Source organism: Schistocerca cancellata, chromosome 1, assembly GCF_023864275.1.
Source record: "Schistocerca cancellata isolate TAMUIC-IGC-003103 chromosome 1, iqSchCanc2.1, whole genome shotgun sequence".
Taxonomy (NCBI): Eukaryota; Metazoa; Arthropoda; class Insecta; order Orthoptera; family Acrididae; genus Schistocerca; species Schistocerca cancellata.
In genome coordinates this window covers 876777289-876795904 of record NC_064626.1, presented here as the reverse complement: position 1 = coordinate 876795904, position 18616 = coordinate 876777289, and positions in this window count along the sequence as shown.

The window sequence follows — 18616 nt, the reverse complement described above, 5'->3', positions numbered from 1 at the left end:
ATGAGAAGTAGTAGAAATGAGAACAGCGAGAGACTTAACATCAGGACTGATTGTCACGAAGTACATGAAGTTAAGGCATTCTGCTACCTAGCAGCGAAATAACCAATGACGGACGGAGCAAGGAGATCAACAAAAGGAGACTAGCACTGGCAAAAAGGGGATTCCTGGCTTAGAGAAGTCTACTAGTATCTAACATAGGCCTTAATTTAAGGAAGAAATAAATGAGAATGTACGTCTGGAGTGCAGCATTGTATGGTAGTTAAACATGGATTGTGGGAAAACTGGAACAGAAGAGAATAGAAGCATTTGGGATGTGGAGTTACAGACGAATGTTGAAATTTAGATGGACTGATAAGGAGTGAGGACATTCTGGACAGAATCGGAGAGGAAAGGAATATGTGGAAAACACAGACGAGTGTCAGGATGATAGGACATCTGTTAAGACATCGGGGAATGACTTCCATGGTACTAGAGGGAGCTGTAGAGGGCAAAAACTATACAGGAAGACGGAAATTGGAATACATCCAGAAAACAATTGAGGACGTAGGTTGCAAGTGCTACTGTGAGATTAATACGTTGACACAGGAGAAGAATTCGTAGCGGTCCGCATCAAACTAGTCAGAAGACCGATGACCCGAAAAAATGGACCAGATTGAACAAACTGTGACAAAAGTGTATGTCATTAAAATTCTTCTGGGTATTATGCCGTGTCATTGCTAAAAACTACCAATAATAGTAAACTAAAACCGACGTTTCGACTGAATTGCAACGGCCTTCCTCAGGGCGCGACTACTTTTTCTTGGGGATAGGTGCTTCTATTTATTACAGACTATCGATGTCTGACGTTACTGTTGTAAAACTTTTAATCGGCCCTCTAATATGATTGGCTAGTCATGACGTAAGAGAAGATGGTTGGAAAGAGGCTATTCGTGGATGTCCATGTCGTCAACGAATGGTAGCTGTCTGCCAATCAGCGTTCGGCTTCTGGTCGGCAAGTTTTCCTCCTGGTGTGCGCGGAAGTTGACCAACAGTTGGTCTACAGCTGTTTGTGCAGATACGTCCGTGTCCCGTGTAGCTTCTGCCCCGCGACCGCTCGCGGCCCGTTGGACTGGGATGGCCAGCAGCTAGGACGCCGGAGGTTTGTAGCCATTTCCTCTGTTGACGTTGTCAGGCTACTTAATAATTTCGATCGCCTCCCGTATTTTGCGTTCTCGCACCCACGATTCTTTCGCCAGTACTCGGGCTTCCTGGAACCTGATAGATTGTCCTCAGTCGCGGTGGTGTTCCGCTATCGCCGATTTATTATGTTGTTGTAATCGTGCATAGCGTTCGTGTTCTGCTACTCGTAAGCTGACAGGTCTCCCTGTTTCTCCTATGTAGGTAGCTCCGCACTCACACAGTAGTTCGTAAACACCTGCAGTGTTAAGATTGTTGACTACATCCTGGGTGGAACCTATCATTTAGTGGATCATGTGACTGCTTCGAAAAATCGATTTGAAACCTCGTGGGCGGAGGACGTTGCCCAGCCGTTCACTGACGCCTTTACACTTGGCAAGTGTACCAGTAGAAGCTACTCTTCTTTGCCTTCGGTACAATACCCAGAAGAATTTTAATCACTATGCCACTGGCCGCGGAAGTCTACGTTCTTATAAAAGTGTATCTGTTTCTTCCGAGGATTGTAGCATTGCTCTGTGTTTTGTATTGACGATGCTCGTGATAGCATGCTTTTTCACTGTTGGGAAGATAGTACGATAGAAACGAAAGTAAGAGGGGTAGCAAACCAGGTAAGTAATGTAAGATGGCAAGAACTATGCCCCTTACATGAAGACATTAAAGATCACCTAACTCACGTTGAGCGAACAGTTAGGCTGAACAAAAATGACTGACAACGCACAATGCATCTTGTAGAGGGTATAGTATGGACGTATTGGAATAATTAATGTCAGGTGATGGTTTTAAAGTAATTCACACGACATGAAAACTTTGTGGAAACGCGTCGATTTACTGGAGGCTAGTTTAGCCCAGGGAAATGTCCAAGAGTTGACCAAGGCTGGGGGAGCGGCGAAGGGAAGTGACAATAGGCAGCTTAGGGCGGCTCAAGCTGTGAGAAAGTGGTAACGGGGTGCGGCCTCCAGCTGCCTTAAGATGAGTGACAGTGAGTGGGTGGTTGACCCCATGCTGTTGTACTGGGAAGCAGACGGAGAACTTGTACGCCTGTTGATAAATGTCCGTCGTCCCGTTTTCAGTGAAACATGCGAGAAAACCGCGCAAAGCTACGGTGGAGCGGTCAACAGAGGTCAAAATATGCGTGTTCGTGACTATAGCAACTTCACTCCGAATTCACGGTCCACAGAGTCTGAAGTAAATCAGGTGAAGAGCGACAGAATGAAATATGCCGGCCTCTGATGGGAACATAGGACCAAGGAATTTGGAGTACTCTCCTGGGAGTCTGAATTCCGGAAAAATTGGTGTTTGTGCAGACGCTAACCTTGATGGGTGGCCTGGGAGGAGCTAAATAGCAGAAGTTGAGAGGAAGGGAAATTTTGTGGGAATTTGTTCACTTCCCAGAGCAGGCATTGGTCGGCGCTGGGAAGCAATGCATAATTAACGCGACTTGCACTAAATTGGCGTAAGTCATTTTGCTGGAGGGGAAATCGAGGCGAAAAGCGGACTGGCAGAAGTCTCCGTAGAGGTCTTCCATTCCCAGCTTGCCTAGAGTGCGGACGTGGCGTTCTCTACTCAGCTTGCCTGAGAGAGAGTGAGCATGTCTGCAGTTTAGGACTTAGCAAACGGAACGATTGAGCTTGGAGATAGAAAGTTTTCGTTCAGCTATGTACTGAGCAAGATAGCTAGGAGTGAATAGACGAGTGCAGCCTTGCAGCACCGTGAGGCCGGCCGACGTCCGCACAACGACGTCTCCCCGCCACGCTGAGTTCGGTGATATTGTGCCCGCTCCAGCTTGAATTAGGCAACATTTATTTGTTGGATCACGTCGGCAAAGTTTCCACGAGGATTTCATGGGCCGTGTATTGGGGAATTCTTCTCGCACTTCGCATTACGCCTGGGTCAATCGATTTATCGCGCTTTACTCCACGTAAACGCAATTTATTATCACTGCCTGATAGGAGAGTCATGTAATGTGATGATTGAAGGTCGTGAGTTAAAATAAATTTGTGGTAATCGACTGCATCTGTTTTCAATAAAGTAGTTGAAATCCCAAGTCACTTTCTTAATTAATTTTATGTTCAACACTTGCATCTGGTGTTCAATAGCTGAATATAACATCAATGTGCACCCATTTTTAATTAAAAGTGATCAACTCTGAATCAATTAATGTCAACATTGCCACCGCAGTTCAATCAGGAGTCACAGGCCTTATTACTTTCTTTGCGTTATCCGATATTGCGGCAGTTTTGCACTCTCTGTTGATCTGTTAGTCATTTAGCTAGGGTGAACACACACCAAAACCAGGTAAGTGACGGGTGGGGTGTTACAGTAATAATTATTACTCTGTTACAAGCCACCGGAGACCAAGTGAACCTTATATAGAAATTTGTTCGAAACTTCGCACTTGGTCACTGGAGAGTTGACACATTACTACCGCTCCCAAAGCTGACACACATTCTCGGCATACTTGTGCCTACCGACATTTCATGGAGCATGAGTTCTGCCTTCAATTCACCCTTTCTTACTTAACAGGGGGTTAGTAGCCCCTATTCGCTGTTTGCTGGTCGATGCACGGACTAGTTACCCAGCCGTGTTGCCGCTTGGCACGGAATGCCGCACCGCAGCGAGCGTCACCTGGCTCGAGACGTGGCTGGCTGGCCTCAGCTGTGTGCGCTCCCTGCGAACTGCCTCTGCCAGCTTTCAGCGGTTAATTGCATTCCCAATAACAGCGCGCCCGTTCCGCGGCTATCACTTCGCGCCACTTTGTGTTTGCTCGCGGGCACGCCGTGCGCTGCAGATTAAAAAGGCTTTTGTGTGTCGACCCTGGAAAGCTACCCCTCAATTTTCTAAACGCGGCCGCATTTCTCATTACACCGGCAGCCTTTCTGTCTGTCAATGCAGCTGCTAAGCTCAACTGTACGGTGTAATTTACCCGGAAATTTGTGACGCAGACCTTTCCACTAAATTACGTTCTTTGTGAACTCGGTCTATTGATTCGAGCTAACTCTAATCTGTGCAGAAACAGTGTTGATAATTATCACCGCATAATATAGTATAACCGTTTTAATAGCTTATTTTACTGTACCAGTCAGTGAATATCTCTTCTTTTACATAAATGTGCTTACAAGATTCCATTACTCTGTGTCAGCTCAATCCACTAAATTACAGGCCAAAATCGTAAACGTCGATATGCAGCAGCATCTTAGAACATATATTGTGTCCGAAGATTATGAATTACCTCGAAGAAAACGGTCTATTGACACACAGTCAACATGGGTTTAGAAAACATCGTTCCTGTGAAACACAACTAGCTCTTTATTCACATGAAGTGTCGAGTGCTATTGACAAGGGATTTCAGATCGATTCCGTATTTCTGGATTTCCGGAAGGCTTTTGACACTGTACCACACAAGCTGTTCGTAGTGAAATTGCGTGCTTATGGAATATCGTCTCAGTTATGTGACTGGAATTGTGATTTCCTGTCAGAGAGGTCACAATTCGTAGTAACTGACGGAAAGTCATCGAGTACAACAGAAGTGATTTCTGGCGTTCCCCAAGGTAGTGTTAAAGGCCTTTTGCTGTTCCTTATCTATATAAACGATTTAAGAGACAATCTGAGCAACCGACTTCGGTTGTTTGTAGATGGCGCCGTCGTTTATCGACTAATAATGTCATCAGAAGATCAAAACAAACTGCAAAACGATTTAGAAAAGATATCTGAATGGTGCGAAAAGTGACAGTTGACCCTAAATAACGAAAAGTGTGAGGTAATCCACATGAGTGCTAAAAGGAACACGTTAAACTTCGGTTACACGATAAATCAGTCTAATCTAAAAGCCGTGAAGTCAACTAAATACCTACGTATTGCAATTACGAACAACTTAAATTGGAAGGAATACACAGAAAATATTGTGGGGAAGGTTAACCAAAAACTTCGTTTTATTAGTAGGACGCTTAAAAAATGTAACAGACCTACTAAGGGGACTGCCTACACCACGCTTGTCCGTCCTCTTTTAGAATACTGCTGCGCGGTGTGGGATCCTTACCAGATAGGAGTGACGGGGTACATCGAAAAAATTCAAAGAAAGGCAGCATGTTTTGCTTTATCGCGAAATATGGGAGAGAGTGTCACAGAAATGATACAGGATTTGGGCAGGAAATCATTAAAACAAAGGCGCTTTTCGTTGCGACGGAACCTTCTCACGAAATTCCAACCACCAAGTTTCTCCTCCGAATGCGAAAATATTTTATTTACACCGACCTACATAGGGAGGAACCATCACCACGATAAAATAAGGGAAATCAGAGATCGTACGGAAAGATATAGGTGTTCATTCTTTCCGCGCGCTATACGAAACTGGAATAATAGAGAATTGTGAAGGAGGCCGGCCTGTGTGGCCGAGCGGTTCTAGGCGCTTCAGTCTGGAACCGCGCGACCGCTATAGTCGCAGGTTCGAATCCTGCTTCGGACATGGATGTGTGTGATGTCCTTAGGATAGTTAGGTTTAAGTAGTTCTAAGTTCTAGGGGACTGATGACCTCAGATGTTAAGTCCCATAGCGCTCAGAGCCATTTTTGAATTGTGAAGGTGGTTCGATGAACCCTCTGCCAGGCACTTGAATGTGATTTGCAGAGTATCCATGTAGATGTAGATGTAAACTAAACTTGCGATTCATCATTTCCAGGCAACGCCTGTGCGCTCATCATGTGGCTTTTACGACCGCCAGAACCAGTATCCGGAAAAAGAAGATGCTCTCCATACTGAAGCCGATGGGCCGATCTTTCGCTATAGCTCCCAAGTGGACTATGGTCAGAGACAAAATGGCTGGCTTACAGATTCGTAACACTGACGGAAAGAAATCCCAGCACTAAGAAGGAGTTGTGGAAGAGAAACGAAAAGTTGGTAGGTGTAAGAGTGGCTGTGGTAGCACTAGCGTCATAAGAGCGGCTGTAGTAGCACCACTATGAGGATGCCTTAGTATACGCACTGAAACTAGTAACACCGCCACCAGCTGGCTACTAGCACCTCCCGCCAGTAATCTCCATAACAACGAAATAGGAATACACTTTAACGTCAATAGCGAAAAAGCCACGTAAGAACACAGGACGCAGATGTCCACGGTGGCTTATCATGTACTGATTTCAGACAAAACCTCAGCAACAACTGTTCAGCTAGCAACTTGGCTCCATACCTTACAAGGGGGCCGGGCGGCGTGGCCGTGCGGTTAAAGGCGCTTCAGTCTGGAACCGCGTGACCGCTACGGTCGCAGGTTCGAATCCTGCCTCGGGCATGGATGTGTGTGATGTCCTTAGGTTAGTTAGGTTTAATTAGTTCTAACTTCTAGGCCACTGATGATCTCAGAAGTTAAGTCGCATAGTGCTCAGAGCCATTTGAACTTACAAGGGGACCACAACTAGTCGTCATCACTGATTTAATCCAAATTTACAGTGTATGCGGGGCTTGGCCAGAAACGAAAGTTACGAAAGTGGAAAAGCCAAATAACGAAACGTTTATAAAACAGTAGCCATTTTGGCGTGGAACGGGCACAGTATGAGCTAGTTATTCGTATGTTAGCGTAACTTGCAGCCAGCAGCTGGCGCAACGGAAAGAGTAAAGAACGGTAATCAAACTCAAATTTACGTATTGTTTGGCTACAGATTACACATACTGTCATGTGTTCGTACAGATATGCTGACATGCTTTCATTCACGTGTAATATTTGATACGGACAACGTAAAATGTGGCCGCAGGTGTGGTACAGAAATTTTAATTACGTGCCACATGTTTTGTGATGCTCGTCCACATGTGCTTGGTAATGACGTGTCTTGTACAGGTCAGTAAAACGGGTAAAATTTTCAAAGTCCCAAAGCGAAACTATCTCGCTACATTGCGGCAATGTCGACACGAAGCGGTTGCAATGACAACATTTGACCACCGGTACTGTGTCAGGGCAAAACAAATCCGCGTTTCTGGCGAGCCAGGCAACAGACGTCAGCAGAAAGTAGTGGCTCAGACCAGCCAAACACGGTCGCGTCACCTTTGTTATGTGACGAAAGAAAGGGTAGGGCGAATGCTATAACAAACTCGTTAAGCAAGCACGGGAGCAGGAAAACCGCTGATACCTTCGTAACAACATGTCCTATGCGGCTATGACGAGTGGTCTCTGGTAAACGTTAACCACTACGTCGCTCCACAAATACCCCAGCAGTTTAGCTGGTACGGCAGTCGATCAGACGGATCGATGGCGTGCATGACATTCGCAATCGATTCCGTGATTGCAGCGAAGTGACGTGTGGCACACGTCTGTTGTAGATTTCCTGCACACTATGGGCAACAACAGCCGCTACTGCGAGAGATGGGCACCTCTTCATAATCACCAGTCACACAGTTCGACACCACGGTCTGCCTCTGTCGCAGATGCGAGAACGTGGAGCTCTTTCCGTCCCATCAGCCGGCCGAAGTGGCCGTGCGGTTCTAGACGCTACAGTGTGGAACTGCGTGAAGGCTACGGTCGCAGGTTCGAATCCTGCCTCGGGCATGGATGTGTGTGATGTCCTTAGGTTAGTTAGGTTTAAGTAGTTCTAAGGTCTAGGGGACTGATGACCTCAGCAGTTAAGTCCCACAGTGCTCAGAGCCATTTGAACCATTTTTTCCGTCCCATCAGGATCAGGACGCCAGCGTTCCTGACGTTCTGGAGGACTGAATAGGGACTAGCTGGACGCCAGGCCAATATCGCCGAACTTCACGGCTACACGGCAACCGTCATCATGGTACGATGAATGACGAAGAAGAATGTTGAGCGAGGGGGACAGAGTACCTCCCAAGTCGGCGTGTGTACTGTTAAGTTCAATGCACGCGCCGCTGTCACTCACTGCCACGGCATTGCAGTACAGTCGGAGCCGGGGCCATCGCAAGCGGCGAACCGCCATTGCAGCAGCTGCTTGGTACGAAGTGTGCGGTGGCAGCTGTCGTGAGCGTGCTGAAGGCCGCTTGTGAAGCGAATGCTCAGCGGGCATTGACAGGCGATGTCAACTGTGAGCAGAGACTAACCGTATTTTTATATAAATAAATAACCAATTCTGAATCTTCTTTCACCGGCGACCGCAGGTCACTACCATTCCACCGAGGAAAAGTGGCAAGGAACGAACAGGTAGAGTGCCTCTTGACACAGAACCAACATTACTTACGTCCTCCCAATAGTTGCATCTTAAAGTTATCACTGTCGAATCGACCGATGGCACAGCTAATAAAAAATAAAAATAATGTAGCCTACTACGGAGCATGCTTTCCTTTACAAAATTTCTAGAGGCTGTTGCCCCTCACATAAGCAAAACTATAATGCTTCTTATCTTCCCTTCGTCTCTTGCGGTGAGAGCTTGTTATTTTATGCAGAGCTGAAAGCTTCCAAGTTGATTGGGATGCGACAGAGTTTTATTTAAAGGAACAGGGAGAAGCATCATAGATGTGTTAAAGCCAAAAGGCTGACTACTAGCGCAGATAACCCAGAACGGAATTCACTTCAGTCACCCCAACACTTCAGGTGGTACGGTGTCTGCCAAAGAAAGAGTATTGTTCGAAAAATCTATTAGGAAGATAAAAATCTAAACCAGATGTGACATTGAAAGCCTTCTACTTACGTTTCAAATCTCGACTTTAATGATAAAATGCGAAGGTACTGTTAATCACAACTCAGGGAGAAGTTGTGATCTAAATGACACTAGATTTATTCATCCTTAACATCACAAGACCAAAAAAAAAGACTAAAGAAACGTCACACAAACATCTTTATATGACAAACGCTTTCACTAACATGGGCTCTATGGTGGACAAAGTGATCGACACACGACACTAATCGGAACACTAATCGCTTTATCTGACTTCATACACGTGAATCCGGGATATGGCACAAAAACTATGCCACCATCAAGCATCTATATTCTACCATTCCAAAAATAAAAATATGGTTCGAAGGAACAGGGTGCTGAGAAACATATATTGGAGCCCTACGCCATAGCAGCGAATACCTTACCCTCCTGTTGGTCAGGGCGGCACACCACGATACGTTCGGCGGCTGAAGTAATGGACGGCCGCAATGTGTTGTTAATAGTGTTCGCCTGGAAAATGCAAGTACGCGATCTCGCGTTCGGTTGATTCGGAACGCAAGTACTTTCCTATGAGCCTCTGAAACCCAGGTGGATTCCAGTGTGAAGGGGACCCATTTGCTGGTCTGCCAAACCAATTTGACTCCGTGCCATGACTATGCGTGACGGAATGCGTCAAATGTTTAGACGGTCGACTGAAGACAAATAAGTACACCCACGCATCGCTCGTAGTGTGCGTGATGCTGAAAGCAGTACCTCTGACGGTTCAGAAGGTGACTGACACAGGCTCTAAGGACACAAGTCTTACTGTTTAGGTAACACCTTACTAGCGAACCACCAGTGCAAGAGCGAGGTCTCTTCTGTTTCTATCCACTTCCTCCTCAGTTCAGTAGCAAAGCACATCTTAGACTTCCCCCACTTTAGCACAAGCCAATCACGAGCTGTAGCGCGGTATTCGAAGCTCGGACAGCGCCCCTTCTCTGCATACACCGATTTGACTAATCAGAGATTTTAAAGTTAATTGGGAGAAAAGGAAAAAAGGTTCAGCTTTGCAGCCTCTTTCCCACGCATTTGCCGTGTCTTTTGCTAACAACATGACAAGGATGGAACTACATCTCTCCATAAAAGCTTGTTATCTCCCCTGCTGCATCCATTTCACAGTTTCCAAAGAACAGCCATAAATTCGCTAAAAGGCTCGCGCTTCCACAAATATGTTTTGTAACAGAGTATGGACGTCTGTGCGCCAGTGGCCCTGTCCCTGTCCCTCCCTACCAAGGGCCCATCCTTTGCTTTACTGCCAATCTACAGTGCGCTGGCCATTGCAGCGGCGACTTCTCGGCGCTAGTCAGTCTACCTGGACGTGGCTGCCTCCCGACCGGTGCCAACCAACGCGCCTGCACAATGAGATCGCGGAATGCGGCTGTCCGAAAATGTTTCCGCCCAGGTTCTGCAGAAAAAACGCGCTCCCCTCGGCCCGCCGTCGCCGTCGCCGTGCTCTTTTACTGCAGTCATTTAAATCGCCACCCTACCTTTGAACACAGGTGAAGCTTACCGTTTTTCCTTCCCTAGAGCACACAAGCACGAGCATTAACTACTGCCCACCATTTCATCCTGATGTATGAAGTCAAAATCGCAATAAAGATCATATTTCCTAAGAACATCAAGCGCCATAACACCGAATTAGTGAAAGTGCCCAGCAGTCTCTGTGCCTTGACAGCTATGATACGAAGAGCGTTCGCTTTAAACTTTTGGAACAGAATTCCACATTGGTTCACAGTGATATTTTCTGCGGAATGAAAGTTTCTGTGTGTGCCTAGACCTTCCTATTTCTTATCTTCAGAATCGTATTGTGGAGTGGGAGAGCACTATTGGTTGATAATAAGGAAATCTACAGAAGTGGGAGTTTGTTTAACCTTATTACAAAATTATTACTGGACAGAACTCGCAATGTCTGTCACTATTATCTGGCAAGATTGCTGCTTTTCTGGCTGACAAATGAAGAGCAAAGACTTGTTGCTAGACAAACTTTACTGTTGTATAGACGGATGTCTACACTTTAGTACTCAGTATAGAGGACAAGCTGAACTCGGAATGGTCAACCGTTACCGCCGCCACCTTCCGCATTCAAGCTGCACGAGTGTTGTAAGAAAGGTCAACATTGCAACTACCAATTTGGTAGGGATGTGATGTTTTTTAGCTCCCATCGGAAGCCAACTGCACTGTTTCAACGTTCCGCAGCCAACTAGTAGCTTTCATCATGCCATTTGGTGATACTGCGGTGTACATACTTACTTTACTATGTTCTTTTGTTTACCATTAATCCCTCTGACTGTATCCCCGTATTATTCTTATGGTTACGCTTTTATAATGTTCCACCACCTATGCCCTTCTCCATCCAGTTATCTGCATGAGACTCAGTTGTCTCCATTCTACTACTAGTGCTGAGGGAATATCCTTGGCGTAATTCGAATTTGAATATGTGACTTCCATCTCACAGTAAATGTCTCTAATCGTTTAATCAAGAATAGCGCATCGGCAGCTGGACACGTATGGGAGACACAAGTATAGGCACCATCTGTCTTCTAGTACTTAATTACAGAGAAGCAGTCTGATGGATAATGAACCAGGGATTCATCCTACACTTTTTTTTATAACAAGTCTTTCAGTTCTATATGGTATAAATTTAATTATTTTTGATCGTTCTTTCATGATGTAGCGTTTCCTCTCTCAGGTAACTAATGAGATATGCATATCACATTTTGCATTAGACAGTAAGTAGTGAAGGAGCTGCAACAGTACCTGCGGAAGCAAGGGTCGACCGAACAAAGGCTGCTAAGAGGCGCCAAACGCAGTACCTGAAACAGAACAGAAACAGTTGACGTGCAATTGCAACAGAAAAGCGCCACACAGCGGTTCACGGGCAATGTTCTTGACAATGCGACACGTATATTACACCGAACAGAGGAAAATTATGGCAGAGCCAAAGGATGCAGATCTCATTCTCTCCAATATCGTTTACTTATTGCATGCTAGTTATCTTATGTTCCTTTCGAGTACTCTAAGTCTCCATCTACAAACTATAATTCTAAATCTACCACTCGTTGAATGGCAGAAGCTTTAAAGTACTTTAGTATAACTTTCACACCTTTCTATTCCATGCAGGACGTGTCAATATGCCGCTGTGTGATACCATTCTTGTATAAGTTTACTGGTCACCAGAGGAGAGGTATATGTGAAATCTGAACTCTTCAACGTACATTCTCAGCATGTTGAGTCCATTTATTTTAGCGAATCCCGTTGGAGTTTATCGAGAAGACATTCTCGAAATAAGAAAATAAATTCTTGATGCGCTTTGCAGCTGTTCTCTGAATCTTTGGCGTCTGTTAATTTAACTTATTAAGAGTAGCAGGCTAGTAAACAATAGAATCGATTGAACAGAGTTTTGTAAGTGACCTTTTTGGCAACTGGATAGATTAGGACAATTTCAATCTCAGTATGCAAGTTGCTACGGAAGGCAGAGTTCCCTAGGTTAGTACAATGTCAGAGTTTCCATGTCGATTACGATGTCTGGATTAAATAGTGTTTGTTTGTCATGTGGCAAACTCTGATTCACAAGTCCAGAATTACAATGTTTAAAAACATTAAAAATCACAGATTTTACTAAAAACGTTACAAATCAGATTTTTAAACAAAAGAGAAATAGTAATAGAAGTCACAAAATAAAAATTTTAAGTTACAAAACCATTCACAAGTCAAGATAAAAAATACCTTCGACTCAGTTCTGTACCAATATATCCAACTAACAGCTGCAGCTGAAGCTTTAAGGACATCGCTCCACTATCCAGAGTAACTTCTTTTGAAGCAGCGTTGGACGATCTGTTCCACGGTCTGTTCTGCTGCTCCGCAGTCAGGCTCAGAGCAACCGACGACTCCCCATGTGATGTTAGCAACCCTAGTTCTGGGAGGGCCGACGCACACACATTAAGTGGCACCAGATCTTACCGGGCTGTTCGGAATGTAGCGTTGGTGTAGTGGGGTCTTGTAGCCATTGTGACGAAAACTTCAGTTAGACACTTTGCATGTTTTCTCCAGGAGAAAGAGTCGACGCTGCTGACGTATATCGTCCCACACAGATTTGCTGGACTCCAGGAGAGAACGTGGTTTGGAAGTACACTTGGAAGTATGAAAGCATGAAGCTTATTCCATTCTCTGGGAACTGCTGTGATCTCTGGTTTGGCCGAGCGGTGTGCATATGGGTATGGAGCCAAACCATTGGTTCCACTGGAGCAGGCAACCTCCACAATACTGCTCTCGGGGCAACAGTCCACAAGAACACGCGACGAAAAGTTTAGTCTTATGGCGACCACACTGGCTGTAAGGTCGTGACTGTCATAAATATCAACAAAAGTCCAGGTTAATGAAAGACGCAGTTTGGACACTTAAGTTGATCTCCAGAATGGGTATTCCTGACCATGCCTAAGTAATCTCGCTCGGTAAGTGCTAGTGCACAAAACACTTAAACAGAAAATGTAATAGTAATACTAGGCTCAAACCAATTTATAAAAGGAAATGTTCCGACTGACTGACTCCCACCCATCCCAAACAACTAAGAATAGAAACTTGAAACTGGGAGATCTTATACTGTAAGCATCGTTTAAGAAGGGATTATTTGAAATTCCAACGCTAAAGCGATGGAGCAGGGGATGAAATATTTTTTGTAAATACACTCCTGGAAATTGAAATAAGAACACCGTGAATTCATTGTCCCAGGAAGGGGAAACTTTATTGACACATTCCTGGGGTCAGATACATCACATGATCACACTGACAGAACCACTGGCACATAGACACAGGCAACAGAGCATGCACAATGTCGGCACTAGTACAGTGTATATCCACCTTTCGCAGCAATGCAGGCTGCTATTCTCCCATGGAGACGATCGTAGAGATGCTGGATGTAGTCCTGTGGAACGGCTTGCCATGCCATTTCCACCTGGCGCCTCAGTTGGACCAGCGTTCGTGCTGGACGTGCAGACCGCGTGAGACGACGCTTCATCCAGTCCCAAACATGCTCAATGGGGGACAGATCCGGAGATCTTGCTGGCCAGGGTAGTTGACTTACACCTTCTAGAGCACGTTGGGTGGCACGGGATACATGCGGACGTGCATTGTCCTGTTGGAACAGCAAGTTCCCTTGCCGGTCTAGGAATGGTAGAACGATGGGTTCGATGACGGTTTGGATGTACCGTGCACTATTCAGTGTCCCCTCGACGATCACCAGTGGTGTACGGCCAGTGTAGGAGATCGCTCCCCACACCATGATGCCGGGTGTTGGCCCTGTGTGCCTCGGTCGTATGCAGTCCTGATTGTGGCGCTCACCTGCACGGCGCCAAACACGCATACGACCATCATTGGCACCAAGGCAGAAGCGACTCTCATCGCTGAAGACGACACGTCTCCATTCGTCCCTCCATTCACGCCTGTCGCGACACCACTGGAGGCGGGCTGCACGATGTTGGGGCGTGAGCGGAAGACGGCCTAACGGTGTGCGGGACCGTAGCCCAGCTTCATGGAGACGGTTGCGAATGGTCCTCGCCGATACCCCAGGAGCAACAGTGTCCCTAATTTGCTGGGAAGTGGCGGTGCGGTCCCCTACGGCACTGCGTAGGATCCTACGGTCTTGGCGTGCACCCGTGCGTCGCTGCGGTCCGGTCCCAGGTCGACGGGCACGTGCACCTTCCGCCGACCACTGGCGACAACATCGATGTACTGTGGAGACCTCACGCCCCACGTGTTGAGCAATTCGGCGGTACGTCCACCCGGCCTCCCGCATGCCCACTATACGCCCTCGCTCAAAGTCCGTCAACTGCACATACGGTTCACGTCCACGCTGTCGCGGCATGCTACCAGTGTTAAAGACTGCGATGGAGCTCCGTATGCTACGGCAAACTGGCTGACACTGACGGCGGCGGTGCACAAATGCTGCGCAGCTAGCGCCATTCGACAGCCAACACCGCGGTTCCTGGTGTGTCCGCTGTGCCGTGCGTGTGATCATTGCTTGTACAGCCCTCTCGCAGTGTCCGGAGCAAGTATGGTGGGTCTGACACACCGGTGTCAATGTGTTCTTTTTTCCATTTCCAGGAGTGTATGTCGCTATTAAGCAAATGTGAAGTAAGAACCATGAAAATTGGTATTTAATTTCTCGGTCAGGAATAAAGAAATAAGTGTTTCAGCATTTTTCGAAATTTAACCCCTATGGGGGTGAAATAATAAGTGAAACTTTTTTGATGAAATAATAAGTGAAACATTTTTTGAAAATAAGTCATTATGAAAGACCAGCTAAAGCATTTTTAAAGCTTCATCTATGAAACTTAGTATTTAACCTCTCGGTTAGAAACAAAAAACATACGTTTTTCGATGCATTTGGAAATTAAACACCTAAAGGGTGAAAAAGGGGATGTAAATTTTTGTGAAAATATCTCGTCATATTAAAACATTTTTAAATCTATGTCTATGAAAATTAGTATTTAACTTCTAAAGAAATATTTGTTAGGGGATGAAAGTCTCCCTTGAAATATCACCAAAAGTACTCAAAAGACGATCGCTGTTTGGTCAGAAGTACATTCTGCTTGTGTGGTTTATTTAGCGTGAAAAGCTTAGAAGATGTCTGAGTTTCTGAACAACATGAAAATTCGATTAAAGGTAAACAAAAAATATCTGTGCAGACCATACACTCTATGCGAGCGGAGCAGCAGTTGCTGAGCTACTAAGATAAGACTTCTTACTTTACCTTACTTATTAACAGTTATTTATCGTCGTGCAATCGCTACAAATAAGCCGTAAGTCAATAGCACAACAAATAATGTAGAAAATACGTGCAGCCAAAATTATGAACTGCTCGTCAGCACGTCCAGACAAAGAGTGAGTTCACTAACAAAATAAAACAAATCCTGACACCGATTCTTACCTGCACTATTATGTCAACGTTGGCAAGGATTATGCTCATTATAACAGCGATGATGTAATTACTCATAAATTAAATAATTTAACTTCGAAACTGCAATGGATATTACAGCACACACACACACACACACACACACACACACACAGACACACACACACGCACACGCACACACGCACTTAACTAACATATACACTAAATTTTAACACTGATGCCACTGATAACATTTCCCCGGAAAAAATGAAGTTTCCCCAATCAGCCAGTTTGGCCAAGGTTTTTGGGAGGTTTGTACTGGTTATAAGGCGAATAGTGAAGGTGGAAGTCTCCTCTCAAACATTCCGAATCAGGAGGATCTCATTCAGGCAGTCCGCTTTGCTCCTTGGAGTAGAGAATGAAAAATGTAAACAAAAAGAAAGATTTTATCCATTATGGAGACGAAGTTGCGGTTGTAAAAATTAATGTAAAAAATTAATGTAAAAAAAAGCATAAGCAATGTAGAAGTCTGAAGGCGTCAATCTTGGTACTTTTTCAGTGTGCCGGCCGCGGTGGCCGTGCGGTTCTAGGCGCTCCAGTCCGGAGCCGCGCTGCTGCTACGGTCGCAGGTTCGAATCCTGCCTCGGGAATGGGTGTGTGTGATGTCCTTAGGTTGGTTAGGTTTAAGTAGTTCTAAGTTCTAGGGGACTAATGACCACAGCAGTTGAGTCCCATAGCGCTCAGAGCCATTTGAACCATTGCCGGCCGAAGTGGCCGTGCGGTTAAAGGCGCTGCAGTCTGGAACCGCAAGACCGCTACGGTCGCAGGTTCGAATCCTGCCTCGGGCATGGATGTTTGTGATGTCCTTAAGTTAGTTAGGTTTAACTAGTTCTAAGTTCTAGGGGACTAATAACCTCAGCAGTTGAGTCCCATAGTGCTCAGAACCATTTGAACCATTTTTTTTTCAGTGTGAAAGGCGGTTGAGCCTACATTCTGACACTGAAAAAAATGGTAATAAAATATTGCAAAGTCACGATGTAGGTAAACTGCATATACCTAGCAAGTATGCATAAATACACCTTCACATGCATTAGGCTTTCGTACTTGTTGTTTAGGAAATACTGTCTCAGAATTAAATTAAATATAGCGCCAGTTCCCCGGCCCCACACAATATTTTCGCAAGGTTTCCCTTGGTTGTAAGGAAAAACCGAAACTGGAAACTCCTTCCTGAATATTCTTAATTACGACTCCCTCCGTCCCACTACGGGATCACCTGGTATTTGGCTTAAAAGTCCCTGAGCCTACCATGAGACACAGCAGCCTGCTCCACATGAAAAACGAAAAGTAAGAGCTCCAAAACCATCTCTTTATATATTATGTACTTTGCAAAGCCACTGTAGGGTGTCTGGCGGGGGGTTCTTTGAGTACCAGAAGCATAAGCCGCTTCGTGTTCGATTCGGATACAGATGCGAAAGACGCTAGTCTACTGTACGTACAGAGTGCAGCGTTTCAATACGGGCCCAGAATGGCAGGATGATGAGTCGATTCACAGCTGGAGTATTACAGTTATACACGCCCGCCCCGTTAGCCGTGCGGTCTAACGCACTGCTTTCCGGACGGGAAGGCGTGCCGGTCCCCAGCACGAATCCGCCCGGACGATTAGTGTCGAAGTCCGGTGTGCCGGCCAGCCTGTGGATGGTTTTTAAGGCGGTTTTCCATCAGCCTCGGCGAATGCGGGCTGGTTCCCCTTATTCTGCTTCAGTTACACTATGTCGGGAACTGCTGTGCAAACACTTTCTCCACGTATGCGTACATCATACTTACTCTAGCACGCGAACATTGGGGTTGCAGTCGTCTGCTGGGAGGCGTTCTTGGGGAGTCCACTGGGGGCCGAACCGCAGAATAACCCTGGGTTCGGTGTGGGGCGGCGGTGGGGTGAGTGGACTGCTGTGGCCTGTTGTGGGGTTGTTAACCACTGAGGGCTACGGCGGAGACGAAGCCTATCCGTCGGTTCTAGGTCCGCAGTTCCATACAATACAGTTATACAGTAAAACCAACCGCTTGTCAAACATGCAAGGCAGCTTTTAAAGTTTGTGTGCCGGCAGATGAATTGCAGGTGCTCATAAGGCGGAATCGTCCGTGATTTATGGCATTCGCGTAACTCGATCAATCATTGCTGTGCACTCCTAACTTGTTGCATAGTTGTGGCAGCACGAAAGGAGCAAAAACACGCCGTGTTGTTCCGTTAACGTCTCAACTACGCTTTGTTCAAGCCGTAACCCCGTGTCTTCAAAAAATGGTTCAAATGGCTCTGAGCACTATGGGACTTAACATCTATGGTCATCAGTCCCCTAGAACTTAGAACTACTTAAACCTAACTAACCTAAGGACATCACACAACACCCAGTCATCACGAGGCAGAGAAAATCCCTGACCCCGCCGGGAATCGAACCCGGGAACCCGGGCCCGTGTCTTCATTCGCGTTGTTCCGCCATTACTGGGATCAGCTCGTCATGAAAGTTTGCCTACCGTGGACACATAAATGGTGTATTTTTTGTGAATTGTGTTGTTTTAACTGTTTGTTCTGAGACATATAATGAGAAACACCAGACAAGCGTGTGAAACCGCGTTATAGTACACTCATATTGCCGGGTATTCCGGGCCCAGAGGTGAGTAAACAGCCGTGTGAAACTGCCTCACAACACTTTGGACAACATGTTATACGAGGGGTTTGTTGCCTTATAGTTGAAAAAAAATGGAGGGTCACTTAAAAGTACGAAGTCTTAATATGTAACTTTGTAAATATCAGGTGTTCAGTGTTCGTATTCTTGGTTTTGTTGCAGGTGATAGCCGAGATGGCAGACTCACAAGGAAGTTTCTCGTCATTGGAGCTACGGGCCACCGTGAAGTTTTGT